The sequence below is a fragment of the Lissotriton vulgaris genome, chromosome 5, assembly GCF_964263255.1.
Source record: "Lissotriton vulgaris chromosome 5, aLisVul1.2, whole genome shotgun sequence".
NCBI classification, from domain to species: domain Eukaryota; kingdom Metazoa; phylum Chordata; class Amphibia; order Caudata; family Salamandridae; genus Lissotriton; species Lissotriton vulgaris.
The window spans coordinates 1,566,210,235-1,566,216,234 of record NC_141693.1 but is presented as its reverse complement, the minus strand read 5'-3'; positions in this window follow the sequence as shown (position 1 = coordinate 1,566,216,234).

Here is a 6,000-nt window from a genome sequence, read left to right as displayed (position 1 = left end):
AAATTCTACCCTTCGAACAGACTGGGTTCAGGCGAAAGCATGGAACCATGGACAATCTTACGGCATTGCAAGTCTTAACAGAAAAATACATTAAGGTCCGAGGAGGGAGAGTCTATGCAGCCTTCATAGACTTCTCCACAGCATTCGATAAAGTAGATCGTCCTTTGCTGTGGAGGAAACTATCGGATCTTGGCATGCCGTCTACCATTCTGGAGCTAGTTCGGGCTTTCCACTCTGATACTTGGTGTAGAGTCTTGATGGTAGGGGAAAAAGGCCTTTCCCAAGCTATTCCTATGGCAAGCGGTTAAAAACAAAGGTGTTTGCTGGCCTCTTTATTCTTTTCCTTATACATATCTGACCTCCCCTATGCCCTGTCTTCATGTGAAGGTATCGCCCCTTTATTGGGGGGGCAAATCGATTGTCTGTCTGCTTTATGCAGACAATATATTAATCTTGGACTTAACTCCCGGGGATTAAATAATCTTCTACAGGCACTACATGATTATGCAGAGGCTCACCACTGAAAGATGAATGTGGCAAAAAGTAAAGTAATGTGTATGACGGGAAGGAAAAAGCCGAAATATGGGAATTTTGCTTGGTCAGTAGGTGGACAAAAACTGGAAGTGGTAAAATCTTATGTCTTTCTAGGAAAAATTATAGGTAGAAATTAAGGTGATAAGGCTCACATAGCAAATAACACTCGGAAAGCAATGGCACAAGGCAAAAGTTTAATCTCTCTCTACAGATCTACAGGCAAAAGACATTTTTCCTTTCTACTAGAGGTTTTCCGCGTTAAAATTCCAGATTCCTTACTGTATGGCAATGAATTACTTGACCTGGGAAAGTGTAGTTTTTTAAATGCAACTGAAGGTAACATTTTGCGGATTTTAACCTCAGTTAATTCCGGCTGTTCCGTGGCCGCTCTTAGGCTAGAATTTGGTCTGCGTAGCAGATGGGTTCAGGGACTTGCAGGAATAGTGCAATGGGTTTTTAGCCTCGCAAAGGGAGAACCTGGTACATTAAGACGCCTATTCAGAAAGAATTATTAGGAACTCTGAAAGAGCATTCTTTAATTGTAAAAAAGTTTAGAACGGCCGTCGACCTGCTTCAATTAGATGAATCTGTACTTTTTACTCTATCCCATTATCAGCTAAAGTCTATTATGAAATTGGCCTCTTGAAAATTAAGCTTCAATATGGATAGGGAAGCTTGCATTTCAAAGAAAGGTGTTGCTCTGGCCATTGACTCTTGTCTGAAAAGAAAAGTACAACCTTATATTACTTGGAATCTCCCCCATGGAGTACGCCGTTTTTGGCTTTTATTGAGGCTGGATCTTCTTCCTCTAAATAATGTATTGTCCAGATGGTATGGTTCTTCAGCTATGTGTAACTTTTGTAATAATTCAATTCAGGGTGTTACTCATGTGCTTTTTGTATGCCCGGCTCTATTTTTACATCGGCGTAAGTGGGTGAGACCAATTTGCCTACAACTAACCATTTTGTCTGCCACCGCATTTATTGACGCCATTCATAATCCACCAAATGAAATGTTCTGCCATAGAATTTTTAACTTTTTAAAAAGTTTTTTAGATATATATTAAATAATCTTTTTATGGATGTTATGATCCTTTTAGAGATTTTACTCGATGTTCTTAAAATGTTATCTCTGTATCCTATACTCGATTGTATGAAAATGTATATTTTTTTGTTTGGGTTCTTCTTTTATGTGGACCTCTTTGGAGTTCCAAAATCCTAAGTAAATAAATTGAATTGAATTGAATCGAATTGAATTGACTACAGTACTGTTATATTTATACCATCTTTGGTGTACTGCAAATTCTTTTCTCCTCTGGCTTCAGTTCGCTGGCTTGATTGACATCTTGTGGTTTTCTGTGGTACTTTTCACCTGTGTTTCTCAACTTCAACTTTGCACATATTGCATTACCAAGTGCAGTTACCTACTGTGATCTGCACACCTCATTGTTTACTTGTTCAATATGTTTTTCTCTTCAGTTTGCTTTCATTATTAGACTTTATACAATTTTTGTTCCACAGGTTGTTTTACATCTTTCATTCTCGATATGGCTGCCAATACCTCCAATGTAATTACTCCGCCAATGTTTCTTTCCCAGCCAGGTTCTCTACCAATAATTTGGTAAGATTGGATTGAAATGCTCCATAACTATATTATAGCTTTGGATGGTAACAAGTTTTCTCCTGACAGAAAAAAACCTTATTATTGAGTGCTTTGAGCACGGAAGGTCAACATGTGTTCAAATATTTACCTGTGGCTATGGGTCCTAATGGACAACCTATGGATGATGTATTTAAGGAAGCTATTAATAGACTTGAAACTAGGTTTTCCAAAAAGGTTACTTTGGTTTTAGTTAGATACAAATGTTACACCCAGCTGCAACTTGAAGGATAAAGCATTGATGATTTTGTTTCTAGGTTACGTGAATTGTCAGTCAAGTGTCGTTTTGGAACCATGACAGAAGAACTGATTCATGATCAGTTGATCGTTCAATGCCGTGACAGAAAGACACAAGAAAGGTTGTGGGCTGCCAAAGACCCTTCTTTGAAAGATTCTATTGGTATGGCTACAGTCATTGAAGAATCTCAAAAGTGCATTAAAGAATTGAACAAAAAGGACAAATTGTCGCAAGAAGTATCAGAATTAGAAATCAAAGATGAATATGTTGATGTTAATGCTGTATCTAAAAAAAGTGGTAGACCTTCCAATGTTTCTGAGGCTACACCTAAACTCAAGACTAGAGAGTGTTTACGTTGTTGTTTATGTTGTGGCAGTCATTACTATCTAGCTGACTTTAAAAAATGTTTTGCGATTGATCAGAATTGCCCACAGTGTGGGCGAAAAGGGCACTATGCCAGGATGTTTGGGCAATCTGATTTGTCTGATAAGACAAATTCTAAAGTGAATGTTGTAAAATAATTAATGATTACAAAACAACTGTAAATAAGGACATGAGTGATCAAACTATGGTGGGAGCTCCCCAAGACTCTCCTGAATCGAATAGACCCACTGCTATATTTAATGTTTGTGGTAAAGATGTCACAGCGATGGTAAATGTAAAATTGTATAGCACACTACTCACCCGTAAGGGTCTCAAGGCACTTGTACAATTACCGCTGTGGAACCCATCCTGGATTTCCCTGTGAGGCATTCACTCTTGGGCACCCCCAAGGTGGAGGCCAGGCATCCTTAGCATTGCTGGGGCTGTTGTGGAGATTAAGCAAGCTATTGCCCAGAGCTGCAGAGTGGGACTCCATGATTAGAATAGGCATTGAGGCGAGAATTATCAGGTCCGTGGAATTTTTGAGCCCAAGACCCGCCGAGGCAGAGAATTGAACCCTGATCTCAGGCTAGACCTCTGCATCAGGGTCTGCCACTCTAACCATTGAGCCACACTTCTCCAGTGGTGGACTCTGGATCTATGTTCACAATTATTCCTGAGTCTTTGTTTCGAACTACCTGGGAGGCGGTTTCTTTGTTGGATAAGGATATTAACCCAGTTGGCTATCAGGGTCAATCTATAGATGTCTTGGGGTACATGTCTGGTGAAATTTCTTTTGACTCACGTACCACCCATGGGAAAGTCTACATTGCAAAAGAGGGCCCAGGGCCGGACTGGCCATAGCGGGCACCCAGCGTTTCCCCGGTGGGACGCTAGGGTGGGGGCCGGTTTTAGGCCCGGGGGGGGGGGGGGCGTTTTTCTTACAGGGGTCAGCAATATCAGGCCCTGTGAAAAAATCTGCCAAAACCGGCCCTCGCACACTGATCGGCTACACTCCCCCTCACCCCAGGGGGGGCTGGCTGAGCAGTTTTCCAGGGCCGGTTTCTGTTCCCAGTCTGGCCATGGCTGCCGGACCCACTTAATTGAATTTATTTTGCTGCTGTCAGTGATGGAGGCTCCATACACCGCACAGGTCAGCTCCAGAGACTGTGAGGTCTACAGAAGTCCTTCCCCAGACTGCACCAGTGTTAACTGGGAGGAGACACCTACAGGATGGAAACAGCAGATGCTAGTGTTAGTAATGTGATCCATAAACATTATTACCGCCCCCAAAGTACGACCCGTGGAAAAGCCTTACTTACATGCGGGCACAGCCAGGAGAAAGCACAATACACACAGAGAGGTCATGTCTGTGCAGGTCAGAGTCACTGCTCAGCCCTGTCCTTTTGCCTGGGTCTGGATATGAACACTTAGAGGGGCGGAGATTTGCATACAGGCTCCCGCATTAGAAATAAAAAGGGGTTGACAACACTGTTTAATAGAGACCAAAGATCTAGTCATTTGTTTTCTTAGTATGTGTCTTTCTTTAAAGCCATACTCATGTACTCCATGGTTCTTCCTAAAGCACTCACATGGACATTTCTCGGAGCAGGTTCTGAGTTTATTCTAAATGTCACTGTATGGTAGGAGTGAGTGAGCTGCTTAAGGTTAAAGCCAGGTTCGAGCCGGATGTCTGACTGGCTCGGCTCTGGCTCAGCTCAAGGTCCTCTTTTAGCCCAAAATGAGCTAAGCTCTAATGTGGCTTCTGTCTTCCACCCATTTTTTATAATTCTGTGCTAAAAAAAAGCAAAAGCCGTTAGTATTAAATGAGATAGAAAGAGGTAGCCATCTAATGGGTGGGTTGCATAATGTGAAACAAGAAAACCTTGGACCAATCCTTGCTTCCCTGCACAGCCAAATTGTATGATCCTAGTCAAATATTTTAATTTACAGAGCCTCTTTTTTCTTCGCTTTCAGATATGAGAGCAATTTTCATTACATGATTTCAGGCTGTGCGCTCGACCCAAATAATCAGTATTAAGGTGAACCACTTTTTAATTGTGAAGAGGCTATCATATTTTCCTGCACTGTTTGTTGCATAAATTATATAACAACTATTTTTAGGGTTCAGCTCGTGCACGGGCTCGTAGAGACCAGACAGCTAGACTGTTAGAAATGGGGGTCTCTAGTTGCCAATATTTTGCATCTTTGTTTAAGTAGGGACCCTTCTTCCTTGTCATGGTAAGGGAGATACACTTCTAACATAAACCCTGCTCATCCCCTTGGTAGCTTGGCAGGGGCAGACATCCTTATCTCAGAGGCAACATGTAAAGCATTTGTGCACACACAAAGTAAAACAGTGAAAAACCTACAAATGGACAGCACACCAGTTTAGAAAAATACATAATCTTCATCTCAACCAAACAATTCCAAAAGGACAAAAATTCACAATACATTAAAACAAATATGACTCTCAAAAGTTAGAAACAGTTCTATTCAAAGCAAATAGCAGCTGCAATTCTTCTAACACAAAGTATCTTGGATGTATCATGCGCTCAAACAAAAACTGTCGCAGGGAAGGTGATGCATTGGTTCCTTACGCCCAGGGAAGGTGATGTGTTGTTCCGTTCTTCAGGGGAGGTGATGCGTCTGTGCCTTACTGCCACACAGGGGCAGTGATGCGACAGTTCTTTACTGAAGGAGAGCTGATGAGTTGCTTTCTTACTGTGCGGGGAGGTGATGCTTCCGTTTCTTACTGCGGCCCTGGCATTCTTGTCAGGCTTGGCGCATAGATGTGATTCAAGAGGATTGGGGATGCGTCGGCTCTTGCAGCCGCGGTCCCACAATGCGTTGATTCTTGCAGCCGCACAGCCGGGCTTGTGTAAGAATCGATGAGGTGATCTCAGACTCCGTAGATCTGTGCACTTGATGCTGCATGCGGTGGCTTCTCGAACCGCGGGCAGGCGCTGCATCGGTTTCTTCAGCGATGCATTGGAAACAGGTGCAGATGCGCCACGCTTCTCATCATTGCATTGCTTTCATAGCTCCCAAAAGCAGCAACAACCTCCAGGGGCCCAGGACAGCAGCAGGCACCTCCTGGCAGGTCAAAACTTCCAGCATGGAAGTTCAGGGGAGCTGGGGGTGAAGTATTTGTATCCACGAGACTACAAAAACAGGAGGCGAGCTCTACTTCAAGCACTTGGAGA